General features: G+C 33.4%; 1 long non-coding RNA gene across 1 annotated transcript; it reads right to left on the reverse strand.

Annotated features, from left to right (window-relative positions):
* Positions 1-14,097: 14,097 nt before the first annotated feature.
* LOC107894860 (uncharacterized) lies at positions 14,098-14,988 on the reverse strand. Its single transcript, XR_001683293.2, has 2 exons — positions 14,773-14,988; positions 14,098-14,508 (listed from the first exon to the last, which is right to left on the reverse strand). It is a non-coding gene; the product is annotated as an uncharacterized lncRNA (long non-coding RNA).
* Positions 14,989-15,297: the final 309 nt, after the last annotated feature.

The raw sequence follows: 15,297 nt of genomic DNA on the forward strand, positions 1-15,297 counted from the left end.
AATTATGGATATGGGCATATGAGTCTAGTTTCAGGGAAAAATCACAAAACTGATTTTCGAGTTGTGAAACTCAAGATATGATTTTTAAAGCGACTAGTACGCAGATCGGCAGCTTGTCTGGGAAATGTCGAATAAGTGGTTTGAAGTCTGTTAACACCTCGTGTTCGACTCCGGCGACGGTATCGGGTTCGGGGTGTTACACGTTCTGTTACAAGGTGATGCCATTCGGATTAAAGAATGCTAGAGCAACGTATCAAAGAGCTATGGTGACTTTATTCCATGATATGATGCACAAGGAGATTGAAGTGTATGTTGACGATATGATAGCCAAATCTTGAACTGAAAAGGAGCACATCGAAGTATTGAGAAAGTTGTTTATGAGATTGAGAAATTTCAGTTAAAGCTTAATCCAACAAAGTGTACTTTTGGGGCTAGATCCGGAAAGTTATTGGGCTTTGTGGTCAGTGAGAAGGGAATTGAGATTGATTCAGACAAAGTCCAGGCTATACAGGAGTTGTCTCTACCGCGCACCCAAAAAGAAGTTTGAGGTTTTCTCGGAAGACTAAATTATATTGCGCGGTTTATTTCTCAATTAATAGAGAAGTGTGACCCTATATTTCGTCTTCTTAAAAACCATAACCCAGGAGAATGGGATGAGGAATGTCAAAAGGCTTTTGATAAAGTTAAAGAATATTTGTCAAGTCCTCCAGTGTTATCACCCCCAAGTTCAGACAGGCTGTTGATATTGTATTTAACCGTGTTTGGTAATTCAATGGGATGTGTGCTTGGTCAACATGACAAATCAGAAAGAAAGGAAAGGGCGATATATTACCTCAGTAAGAAATTCATTGAGTGTGAGTTGAGATATTCGCCAATTGAAAAATTGTGTTGTGCTTTGGTTTGGACAGCATGAAGATTGAGGCAATATATGTTGTATCATACAACCTGGATAATCTCAAAGTTGGATCATTTAAAGTATATGATGGAGTCAAATGCCTTGAATGGAAGGATGGCTAGGTGGCCAATTTTTCTTTCTGAATTTGACATGATCTACATGAGTCAAAAAGCTGTAAAAGGGAGCACAATAGCAGATTTTCTGGCCAGCCGAGCTTTAGAAGATTATGAGCCCTTGAATTTTGACTTCCCCAATGAGGAGATAGTGTATGTGGAAACTGCTGAAGAGGACACTATAAAAGGTCGCTTTTGGAAATTGAATTTTGATGGAGCCTCAAACGCTATAGGTAATGGAGTTGGGGCAGTTGTGGTATCCCTAGGTGGATATCATTATCCATTCACATGTAAATTGGATTTTGATTGTACGAATAATATGGCAGAATATGAAACATGTATCATAGGGCTCAGGGCAGCTATAGAGCGTAAGATCAAATCATTGGAAGTATATGGAGATTCTGCGCTAGTAATTTACCAACTTCGAGGTGAATGGGAGACAAGAGATGCCAAACTAATCAACTACAGAAGGCTAGTGTTAGGGTTAGTTGAAGAGTTTGATGATATTATTTTCAATTATCTCCCGCGCGATGAAAATCAGATGGCAGATGCTTTGGCTGCTTTGGCTTCCATGATTAAAGTAAGCAGACAAGAGGATATGAAACCTATTCAGATGATTATTTGTGAGGCCCCATCTTATTGTTATAATATAGAGGAAGAAGAAAGAAAGGATCAACCTTGGTATCAGGATATATTGCGATATGTGAGAAATCGTGAATACCCAGATCAGGCCACGGAGAATGACAAAAGAACGTTGAGAAGGTTCGTCTGTGATTATGCTTTAGATGGGGAGATCCTGTACAAAAGAAGGAAGGATCAGGTACTTTTAAGATGTGTGAATGCCATGGAGTCCAAGAAAATCTTGGAAGAGGTGCACGAAGGTTTTTATGGAACACAAGCTAACGGGTTCACAATGGCCAGACAAATTATGAGGTTTGGATATTATTGGTCAACCATGGAAGGAGACTGCATCAATTATGCCAAGAAAAGTCACAAATGTCAAATTTATGGTGATAAGATTCATGTACCTCCCTCGCCTTTACATGTTATGACTTCCCCATGGCCGTTTTCCATGTGAGGCATGGATGTCATAGGGTCAATTTCACCAAAGGCTTCAAATAGGCATCGTTTCATTTTTGTAGTCATTGATTATTTTACCAATTGGGTGGAAGCTACTTCGTATGCCAATGTAACTAAATCAGCAGTCAGCAGATTCTTAAAGAGGGAAATTATATGTCGATATGGAATGCCTGAGAGGATCATATCTGATAATACGTTAAATTTGAACAATAGCACGATAGCAGAGGTTTGTAGTCAGTTTAAGATCAGACATCATAACTCTTCACCATATCGTCCAAAGATGAATGGGGCAGTGGAAGCAGCCAATAACAATATCAAGAAGATTGTGGGGAAAATGACCGAAACTTACAGAGATTGGCATGAGAAGTTGCCATTTGCTATCTATGCTTATCGAACATCTGTCAGAACTTCTACTGGGGTAACACCTTTCTCATTGGTCTATGGAATGGAAGTAGTTCTACCCATTGAAGTGGAGATACCTTCTTTTCGAGTTTTGTCAGAATTGAAGTTAGATGAAGCAGAATGGATACAGTCTCGATATGATCAATTGAATTTGATTGAGGAAAAGAGGCTAAAGGCTATTCAACATGGACAGATGTATAAAAAAAGAATGATGTAGGCTTATGAAAAAAAGGTTCGCCCAAGAGAGTTTCATGAGGAAGATTTGGTTTTGAAAAAGATCCTTCCCATACAAAAAGATTTCAGAGGAAAATGGATGCCGAATAGGGAGGGGCCTTATGTGGTGAAGAAAACTTTCTCCGGTGGTGCTTTAATCCTGGCCAAAATGGATGGAAGAAATTTGTCTAATCTAGTGAACTCGGATTCAGTAAAAAAATACTATACTTAACAAGGGAAAGAAGCCAAAGTGAAAACCCGCAAAGGGCGCTTTGAGACTCAATTATAAAAAACAGAAAGGAAAAAGAGAAAAAGGAGAGGCCAAGGTGAAAACCCGTAAAGGGCGCCTTGTGACCAAAAGGAATTTGAGTTGAAAACCCAAAAAAGGCGGCTCAAATATGGATCCAAAGTGGGAAGACAGTGATTTTACTGTACTTGAATTAATAAAGAATGGGGTATGTTGCATCTTGGGGCATCGACAGAGTACTTCTGATCTCCCAAACACATGCCAAGTTTGAATTGGTCTTCAAGAAGTTTGTACAAAGAAGCTCAGTTTGTGATATCAAGAGTACCTGGTCTTCATTTTATTTCCAACAAATTGGTTATCTTTGAATTATTCTTCCTTTTTCAAGATGTACAGTCTCAAATTAATGGCCATTGTTGTTCTTTTGATGATTTATTTTAAACAAGTTCAATTTCATTCTTATCTATTATTACAATTTGATTGCAAGTATGTTGCATTGACATAATGATGAATGAACTAGTAATGTTTTCACAATAGAAGTTTTGCATATTACTCTAAGGGTTTCTAGATAATGCAAGAATTTGAAGTGGAATAATTGTTTAGAATACGCCCAAGTTCAGGGATATATTTGAATAAATCGCCTTTTTGAGATCTCTGTCCAAATGATGATTGAGCAAAAAGGCAAGATATAGTATTGATGATACAATTTTATTCTCAAGAAAAGGGAAATGATATTTTGTACATTTGGCTATAACACCTAAGGAGTGAGGTAGCAAATTGAACAGAGGAAAATTCAACTATGAGTTGCAATGTTTTGTCTTAAAATGAGTAGTGGAAGGAACGTTGGAATTACAGTGGGGCAAGCTCGCCAGACAGGATATGATTGTTTCTTTGGGATACTCTGTCAAGATGATAATTGAGCAAATGCTTCAGTAACAGTATTAATGAACAACGAGTGATGATACCCTAAAATTTTAAAATGGAATTATTTACATTTTTGCATATATCATTCATAATACATTTAGTTAGGAGCATTAGATTCATTTCAATCATAGCATCCTAATCATTTGGTATAAGCATGCGCATATAAAATGGAGTCCACAGGACAGGTTCCCCAGAGGACAGTGTAGCGACATTGGTGAAGATTGAAGATCTTATCTCCATGAAGTTGTAGTAGAGCAAATCGAAAATGGTGAATCTTATCTCCATGTATCGGAAATGGAGCAGATTTTACCACCAACCTCATCTCTCTGAGGTTGTAAGAGAGCAGGTTGAAGAATGAGTCTTATCTTTCTAAGGTAGCAAGAAAGTAAACTAAAGATTAAAAATCTTATCTCCCTGAAGTTGCAGTGGAGCAGATCGAAAATGGTGAATCTTATCTACATGTATCGGCAATGGAGCAGATTTTACCACCAATCTCATCTCTCTAAGGTAGCAAGAGAGCAAGTTGAAGAATGTGTCTTATCTTTCTGAGGTAGCAAGAAAGCAGATTGAGAATTGAAGATTTTGTCTCCCTGAAGTTGCAGCGGAGTAGATTTTCGCAGATGGCTAATCTTATCTCCATGTATCGGCAATGGGGCAGATTTAAGCCACCAGCCTTATCTATCTAAGGTAGCAAAAGAGTAGGTTGAAGATGATAGTCTTATCTTCCTGAGGTAGCAAGGAAGCAGACTGAAGATTGAAAATCTTATCTCCCTAAATAGTAGCGGAGCGGATCAAAGATGGCGAATCTTATCTCCATGTATCGGCAATGGAACAGATTTTAGCCACTGACTTTATCTCTCTGAGGTAGCACGAGAGCCAGTTGAAGATGATAGTCTTATCTTCCTGAGGTAGCAAAAAAGCAGACTGAAGATTGAAGATCTTATCTCCTCATGTAATTAATACAAAAGAAGTTTAAAAGAAAGTTGAATCAGTGCCGGTTGTATGTGAATTTGCGGACGTATTTCCAGAAGAATTGTCGGGTTTGCCTCCAGTCAGGGAAGTAGAATTTGGTATTGATTTAATACCGGGAACAGCTCCGATCTCGATTGCTCCATATAGAATGGCACCAACAGAGTTGAAAGAATTAAAGTCGCAGTTGCAAAAGTTGACTGATAAAGGCTTTATGAGACCGAGTTTTTCACCTTGGGGTGCTCCCGTGTTATTTGTGAAAAAGAAGGATGGTTCTATGAGATTATGTGTTGATTATCGGCAGTTAAACAAGGTGACAATCAAAAACAAGTATCCATTGCCGAGAATTGATGATTTGTTTGATCAGTTAAAAGGAGCGACATGGTTTTCAAAGATTGACTTGAGATCTGGGTATTATCAGCTGCGAGTAAAAGAGTCAGATGTGCCTAAAACTGCTTTTAGAACAAGGTACGGTCATTATGAATTTTTAGTTATACCATTCGGGTTGACAAATGCTCCTGCTGTGTTTATGGATTTAATGAATCGCATATTTCGGCCATACTTGGACAGATTTGTTGTGGTGTTTATAGATGATATTTTAATTTATTCAAAAGATGAGACAGAGCATGCTGAGCATTTGAGGATAGTTTTGCAAACTTTGAAAGATAAGCAGCTGTATGCTAAGTTTAGTAAAAGTGAATTTTGGCTCCGGGAAGTTGGATTTTTGGGTCATATTGTTTCAGGCGATGGTATACGGATTGATCCTAGTAAAATTTCAGCCATTGTTGATTGGAAACCACCGAAAAACGTAACTGAAGTTAGAAGTTTCTTGGGGCTAGCTGGGTATTATCGGCGGTTCGTAAATGGATTTTCTATAATTGCTGCTCCTATGACTAGACTACTTCGAAAGGATGTTAAATTTGAATGGACGGAAGAATGTCAACAGAGTTTCGAAGAATTGAAAAAGTTATTAACTGAAGCACCAGTGTTGATACAACCCGAATCAGGTAAAGAATTTATGGTGTATAGTGATGCTTCTCTAAATGGTTTGGGGTGTGTACTCATGCAAGAAGGAAATGTGGTGGCTTATGCTTCGAGACAGTTAAAACCTCATGAGAAGAATTATCCTACTCACGATTTGGAATTGGCTACGGTGGTATTTGCTTTGAAGATTTGGCGACATTATTTGTATGGTGAAAAGTGCCGAGTATATACCGATCACAGAAGTCTTAAATACTTGATGTCACAAAAAGACTTGAATTTGAGACAGCGAAGATGGTTAGAGTTATTGAAAGATTACGAGCTTGTTATTGATTATCATCCGGGAAAAGCGAATGTGGTTGCCGATGCTTTAAGCAGAAAGTTGTTGTTTGCTTTGAGAGTTATGAACGCTCAGTTGAAAATTTCAGATGACGGTTCGATTCTAGCAGAGTTAAGAGCAAGACCGATGTTTTTACAAGAGATTTCTGAAGCTCAAAAAATGATCAAGATTTGCTAGCCAAAAGAAAACAATGTGAAGCTGATACGGGATCAGATTTCAGAATCGGTTCTGATGGTTGTTTGATGTTTAAAAATTAGATTTGTGTACCGAAAAATGATGAGTTGATTCAAAAGATTTTGCATGAAGCACATAATAGTTGTTTGGCGGTTCATCCGGGCAGTACGAAGATGTATAATGACTTAAAGAAAATGTACTGGTGGAGTGGAATGAAAAGAGATGTTTCCGAGTTTGTATCAAAGTGCTTAGTTTGTCAACAAGTGAAAGCTGAACACCAGGTACCTTCGGGATTACTCCAGCCTATTATGGTTCCTGAATGGAAATGGGATCGGATTACTATGGATTTTATATCAGGGTTGCCGTTAACTCCAGGGAAGAAAAATGCCATATGGGTAATAGTTGACAGACTGACTAAATCGGCTCATTTTATTCCGGTACGTACAGATTATTCTCTTAATAAGTTGGCTGAATTGTATATCCAAGAGATTGTTAGACTTCATGGGATACCTTTGTCAATCATTTCGGATAGAGATCCGAGGTTTACCTCACGGTTTTGGCAAAAGTTGCAAGAAGCATTAGGTACAAAGTTAAATTTCAGCACTGCCTTTCATCCACAAACTGATGGACAATCAGAGAGAGTAATTCAGATTCTTGAAGACATGCTCAGATGTTGTGTATTGGAATTTCAAGGCAGTTGGGAAAAGTATTTACCGTTGGTAGAATTTGCTTATAATAATAGTTATCAGACAAGTTTGAAGATGGCACCTTATGAAGCATTATATGGTCGTAAATGTCACGTAACTGACTCCCGAACTTGTTCTCTTGAAATTCGTAGACCAAAATGCCATTTTAGTTTTGTTAAAACAAAGGTGATCCGATCACACCAAATAAAGATCAGTGGGGACTCCCGTTTTAATTTTCAAAGTCGATTCCCATTTTCAAAAAAATGGTTTCGACAAAAATTATTTGAAAATTTACTAAAAGGTATATCGAAGATTACCAAACTTATATGAATTTGTCAATAAAAATCTATTAAAAGCTATTAAAATGATTTAAAAGATTAGTAAAATTATTTTTGAGGCTATAAAAATTATATGATAAATGATATCGAATATTATATTATGTATTTTTTGAAATTATATTAAAATTAGATTAAATATTATAAAAAAATAATCATATGTAACTTATCAAGGTTATATATATATATTTGAAAAAATATAAAAATTGATTTTGACTTGCCAAGTTACTTGATTTGTTTAAATTGAGAACTTCGGTTGTGTAAGCTTAGTTTTTCAAGACCGGTTTTCACATAGCCTTACTTTGATCTTCTTAATTAGGCTCGATTAACATTTCCTCCAAGTAGTACAGGTATGTAAGCTAATGTGACCATGCTGGGTGTCGAAACCTTTTTTTTGAAAAACGGGGATCGACTATTGTTTGGAAAATGAAAACGAATGTGAGAGTCGCCACCAATCTTTTTTGTTTAGGTGTGATCGGATCACCAAGAAGCTTGGTCATTTTAATAAAACATTTTGGTTTACTAAAACAACGATTTTGGTCTACGAAATTTGAGAGAATGGGTTTGGGAGTCGGTTATGTGCGAGGAAGGATTAGCACCCTCGTAACGCCCAAAATTGGTACCTAATTGATTAATTAATGTCTTAATGCCGAAAATTGAAAAGATTTAAAATAAATGTTGAAATACGATCCCTTTTATGAATGTTTGGTTAACTCGAGGTGAATATTAAGATTCTCTTGTTCCGAAGAAATAAAATATCACATCCAGCACGTGGGCCACGACATTTCGAACCTTCGATACCAAAATAATCTCATGATTTACAAAACTCTTGCATTAAAATTTTAAAAAGGATATTCGGTTGTTTGGTCAAATGATAAATCGAAACCCAGCACGTAGGGCACGATTTCACGAAATTTCCAAACACGAAAATTGCCTTGTTTCAAATTTTTACGATCCCTTTTTATGAATGTTCGTTTTACAAAAATATTTGAATAAATCGAAGCGGATGCTAAAAACCTTCTTATCTCGAAGTAATTAAACGTCACATCCAACACGATAGGACACAACATTTTAAATTATCGAGAATAAGCTTGTCTTTTGATTTTCAAAACTCATGCATTTTAATTTCAAAAGGATATTCGATCATTTGGATCAAACAGAAAAATCGAAACCCAACACGTTAGGGCACGATCTCTCGATTTCCCAAACATGAAATATTACCTTTATTAGAGAATTTTCTTTTTATATATAAAAAATAGCAAATACGAAGTTTAAAACGATGTGTATTTATTTTATTCAGAATGGTAATATGCGAATGAGATTATTATATTGATAAGTAATGAGAGTATGGACATACTAATAAGAAAATAATTCACAATAATCACATATTTTTAACTATTGATATGAACAATCAAACAATAAATAACTAACATAAGACAATGACACAAAAATAATAATAACAATAATAAGAACAACAATGATAACAATGTGTAGAGGCCCAATTTAGCCTGGGCCTATAAACCCAAAATAAAAAAAAACAAGTAAAAATCTAAATATCATTAACAGTCCATCAGTCCAATTACAAGAACGGCCCAAAATATGACTAGCCCAGTGCACTCAGACCTAAAAATACAAGCCCGATAGGCCCAACAATTTAATTCCCAGGAAACCCTAGGGTTTCCACCTTTGCGCCGCAGCCTTTAGCCGCCGTACAGCCCCAAGGCCTCTCTGTACCTCTGTACGCAGCACCGCACGCCAGCTGGCCTTCTCCGTACCTGCAAAAATGGACAACAACAACAACAGAAAAGAAAAAATATTGTATTCTTTTGTTTTCCCTTATTCGGCTATAAAAGAGCCCAAAGGAATCATCTTGTTTTTACACGAACACTGAAATAAAAAAAAGGAAGAAGAAACAATCAGAGGAAAAAATATCTTAAAGGTGTCTCTTTTGTTCATTATTTTGTTTTTTTTTTCTTTCTATTCGAATCTATTACAAAAATACATAAAAAAAGGGAAGATTTTTACTCGTTCGGTGTCGACATCGTCGGCATTTGCTTCTCTAGCCCAAAGGTAGACGGATCCTTGGGAATTCGGTTAAAACCAGGGTGGAGAAAGCTGAAACTCGAAAGGTTTTCTGACTTTTGGGTCATTTTTGTGAGGGTTTAGGAAATTTTGAGCTCGGATTTGAGCTTTAGAGGGCTGAAGGGGTTAAAGGGTGGCCCCTTTTTTGCGATTCCTGGCAACCGGGCACGGCGGAGAACATCACCGGCGACCGGTGGCCACCGTGGATCTCATCAGATTGGATGGCTGGAGTTTTGGGGAAAGGAGAGAGTTGAGAGAGTCTGAAGATTTTTTTAAAAAAAACAAGAGGGTTAAATGATTTTTTGGTAAAAAATTTTGGTTTATATAAGGGTGCTAAACGGCACCGTTTTAGGATTGGTTCAAAAGGCCCCAAAACGACGTCGTTTTGGGGTCAAACCCAAAATCCGACCCGCCCTCTATAGGATCCACGTGTTTCCTTATTGATGGGGTATTTGCGCATCAAGTCCTTCCGCATTTTCTATTTTTCTAAATCCAGTTTTTCTTTTATTTTGATTTTTGCCTTTGGATTTTATTTCATCTTTAATATGGTCCATTTGAACGGTGTCCTTTTGAAAGAGAGGGTAAATCTCCCCTTTGGGCCCTCCTTATATGCGCGCGTCTCAATCTATTCCTTTTACCCCTTTTTTTTATTTTCGCAAATTTGCCCTTTAATTTTATTTCATTTTTAATTTAACCCAGGGCCTTTTGAACTGAAACGCAATGTGTAAGAACTAGGGATATTATCCCATTTAGTCCTTGCTAGTTTCAATGCATTACAATTCGGTCCTTTGGCTTTATTTTATTTATATTTTTACCCTAAAACCCCGTTTGGCTTTCAAATTAATCCTCCTATTATTATTATAGCTATTATTATTATTATTATTTTGTTATTATTAATTTTAATTCTTTTAATACTACTTTAATTATTTTTAGTTGATTTAATTTAAATAGTTTGTCCATTTGTTTTTATTTAAACTTTATTAGTTTTTATTGAATTATTTCTTTATTATTTGTCCACTGGCTTATTAATTCCCTTTTTTTATTTTTTATTTATTTTATAATCAGTTTATTTTATTTTTCTACTTTCACTCGTATTATTGTTATTTTATTATTTATTCATTTATTTTTGCATATATACATTTTCCTTTAAATTTGTTTATGTATCTAATCTGTTTATTTATGTATAGTTTATTTATATTAAACACTTTCACAAATTAGCATATTTGTATATTAGGTTTTCAATTTCATATATATATCATTAGTTTCAATTTGTTTTATTTGAAATTATTCTATATATTGAATATCTCGAATTCCTTTTTACATAATATTTATTTTTTAATAATCATTCATAAATCATTAGTTTCACTATTTTTTGTATATGTAAACTATTTCAAACCTTAGCATGTGTTATTCATTTGTAAATTTTCCATCTAGTTTTCGAATTATTTTGTGTTATATTGGCTCTTAGTGTCCATATTGTTTTGTATATTATGTGTGGCGTCCTAATTTTCATATTATCTCATATATTGTTGTTGCATATTGTTTATTAGTCTTTTGTATTGTTATATCAATTGTTATTCATTTACGTTTGGAAATTTGTTATATTTCTAATTTGCCTCTTTGATTAGTCATATCCTTAATTTTCACTATTTAATTATTAAGGTTGGCTGTGAGCTCATTGTTATTGCATGCTTGTAAATTTGTTCTTTTATTTTCACGACTATAATATTTACACTCATTAGAAAGATATATTATTCGTGTATATTGTCTCATATTCACTGTCGAAACCATTTTTTTGGAAAAACGGGGATCGACTTTAGTTTTTGAAAAGAAAACGAAAATTGGGAGTCCCACCAATCTTTTTTTTTTGTTTAGGTGTGATCGGATCACCAAGAAGTTTGGTCATTTTAATAAAACATTTTGGTTTACTAAAACAACGATTTTGGTCTACGAAATTTGAGAAAACGGGTTTGGGAGTCGGTTACGTGCGAGGAAGGATTAGCACCCTCGTAACACCCAAAATTGGTACCTAATTGATTAATTAATGTCTTAATATTGAAAATCGAAAAGATTTAAAATAAATTTTGAAATACGATCCCTTTTCATGAATGTTCGTTTTAAAACGCAAACTACGTAGAAATGAGCATCAAAGGTTTACTCGTCCCGAGATAGTAAGGTGTCACATCCAGTAAGTTAGGACGCGATGTTTAAATCTTCGGGAGCAAGTTTGCCTTTAATCTTTATCGAAAGCTCGTGTATTTTGAAATCTAAAATGATATTTGACTTTTTAGGTTTAACAAGAAAATCGAAACCCAATAAGTTAGGGCACGATTCTTCGAATTTCCTAAAACGCGAAATATTGCCTTATTTAAAAATATATATATTTTTAGTAATAGCGAATACAACATTTGAAGGCATGCACTTATTTTGTTTGAAATACAATAAAGCGATCTAAATGGGATAAATATGTTGGGGTTTACTACACAATATTATTTGAGCTAAGTAAAACAAAAGTGTAAAATAGAGCATGGAATAATCAAACACGAATTAGATACAATATTAATGAATGTCACAATATGAAGATAAATAACAATATTAATGAATGTCACAATATGAAGATAAATAATTTCTAGTACATGCAATGGCAATATTCATAATGTATATTACTTTTTAATACCCATCAACAATAAAATAACATGCGAAAAAATGATTCAAAGTAAATAGGATAAAAGTTTAAAGTTGATAACAAATGAAATAATTAAGATTTAAAACTCATAATACCGAAGAATGGTTCAAAATAAATGACATATGAAAAAGATTTAACATGAATAACATATAAAACAATTTGAAATAAAATAATATATAAAGCAAATTTCAAATAAATAATATGTTAAATAAATTAAGATAAATAATTCACAAAGTAAAATAAAAAAGGGACCCTTTCAAATACATATAAAAGAGCTTAAAATAAATAATGTATAAATGAGAAATTTAAAATAAACAATATACAAAAACAGTTTAAATGAAAATTTATATATAAATATAATCCAAAGTAAAATTTTAAGATAAAAAATTTTAAAATAAGTAATATATAGGAAGTTCAAAATAAATAACAATAAAAAGAATTTAAAACCATTAACATGTAAAAGATATATACAAAAGTTTAATATAAATAACATATGAAATTTTAAAATTGATAATAGTAGAAAGGTTTATAATAAATAATAAAGAGAATTTAACACAATTATCGTATAAAATGATACAACTAAATAAATATATAAAAATTTAAAAAAATGATATGTATATATACATATATTATTTTAGAATACAAAGATGTACATAAAAATTTCAAAATAATACATATAATAGTTTAGGAGAAATAACATTTGTAAAATATTTAAAATCATAATAATTTAAAAACCACTATATGTTTAAAAAAATAGAAATAATGATAATAGTAATAATAATGTAAATAAATACAAAAAGAAAATATATAATGTAACAAAACCAATAATAGATTAATTAGTTTAATAATATGATGATAGCAATAGTAATAATATAATAATAATAATGTAGAGAATAATAATAATACATTAATAAGAATAATAATAGTGTATTGATAATAACAATAATAGAAAATAATGATAAAGTAATAATAATAATAAACTAAGGAATAATGATAATAATAATACGATAAAAATGTAAAGATCTAGAAAAATTATAATTTAATAATAAAATCTGAAGTTTTAAAATTATAAAAAGGATATAGTTAAATAAATGGTAAAATAAAATAAAATAAACATAAAATGAATAGATAAATAAATATAAAAGAAATACACTAGTAATAGTAATGCAAAGCTAATTAATTTAACAACGTGATAATAATAATAGATAAGTAAAATAATAAAAGGGAAATACAGGAAAATATATAAAAAGAAATAAATAATAGATGGATAGACAAATAAATAAATATTAGTAGTTAGAAAATAATAAAAATAACAAATATTTAAATGAAGATAATAAAACAACAAATATTTGGAAAGTAAGCATTAAAACCCTTAATATATATATGAGGGATATATAATATAAAAATAGATGAAAAGGGAACAATAAAAACAAAATAAAATAAAATAGAATAAAAATCGTGTAAACAAAATAAATGGAATAGCAATTAACATAAATAAATGAACGAATATCAACAAGATATTACTTTAAAAAAGGACTAAACACACAAATAATAAAATAACAAAAGATATTAAAAAGACTAACAAAAAAAATTGAGGTTGAATGGGCTAAGGATCGAATCGAGATTGAAATGAAATTAGGGGGTAAAATTTTAAAAAAATAAAATTCAAATAAGCGCGAATTATGACTTAAATGAACGTGAGAATAATATGGGAGGACCGAATGGGAAATTAACCCACACCATCAATTTTTAACAAGTACCAAAGTGTAATTAAAATAATATTCTGGGGCGAATTTTAAAAGAGTAACAATGAGCTGATTTGAAAGGACCAGAAAAGAGGAGGGACCATTTGCACAACTTGTCCCAAAAGTGAAGATGGCAAATCTTATCTCCATGTATCGACAGTAGAGCTGATTTAGGCCAGTCCTATTTCCACAAAGAAGTCAAGATTCAGCAAAATCGGGCAAAGTTGGTCCTTTTAAAGCCTTTGTTCTATTCTCATTACATGACAATGAGCAAAGAGGGGCAGTTGTAATAGGCCCAATTTGCCTGGGCCCATAAAAAACCAAAACCAAAATAAAACAAACAAAAGAATAAAAATAACAAACCAAAAACAGTAAAAATCTACTGGTCCAAAAAAAATATATTTACAATTTATTTAATCCAAAAATAAAGGCCCAAATATTTAACCTAATAAACCTACACCCAAAATCCCAAGGTCCCATAGCCCAACTCACAAACGGCCCAAAAGGCCCAACAACTTGAAAATACCAGAAACCTAAGGGTTTCTAGAACACGCTAGTACTGCAATCGAGCTTTCACGAGGGGTTTTCCCATGCACGGCTTCCACGAGTGGCTTTTTCCGTACGGCCGTTTCTCCACCCCTGCAATAGAATACACGAGAAGAAGTAGTAACAGAATATACAACCAAATGACAGAAGGAAAATATAATTTTTATTTTTCATTTATTCTGTAAATCTGGCTATAAAAAGCCATTATCTGTACCTTGATTTTTTACACACACTGTACGTATACACTCATACACTATACGCATATTCAAAAAAAAACAATTTCTAGAAAGGTGATTTTCCTTAGGGTGTCACTAGGAGTTTTTTTTTTTTTAAAAAAGGAAAAATAGAACAGCTTACCTGTTCTCCTTGAGCAGGGTCTTTGACGGCTTCTAGGCGTCGATGGTGCACCACCAATCACCAAAGGAAATGGTGGATTTGGTGGTTGCTGGAATGAGCCCTAACAAATCGACTTTAGGGTTGTGAATTCTGGCCAAAATGTGGGCTGCGTTTGGAAAAGGAATAGGAAAAAAAGGGTTTTACAAAACCTATTAACAAAACGACGCCATTTATAATGAGGAAGGTCAGCGCATCAGCTCGTTTAGTAGGCCGGATCTGCGCATTTCCATTCAAAATGGGGAATTTGCGTGTTAGATCCTTCCCTTCGCGCGAAGCCTTCAATTGCGCCCTTTTTGCTTACCTTGTTTTTTTAAAATTTGGCTCTATAATTTGTGTGCCTTTTCACTTTGGTCCGCGGTTCAGTGCAGCGTTTTGGGCTCGGGATATTTCCAATCCAGTCCCCGCACATTTGTGCGCATGGCACATTGATCCTATTTTGCAATTATTTTATTTGTAAATTTTTCTTCATGCTTCAATTTTGTTTTA

Source organism: Gossypium hirsutum, chromosome A01, assembly GCF_007990345.1.
Source record: "Gossypium hirsutum isolate 1008001.06 chromosome A01, Gossypium_hirsutum_v2.1, whole genome shotgun sequence".
NCBI lineage: Eukaryota > Viridiplantae > Streptophyta > Magnoliopsida > Malvales > Malvaceae > Gossypium > Gossypium hirsutum.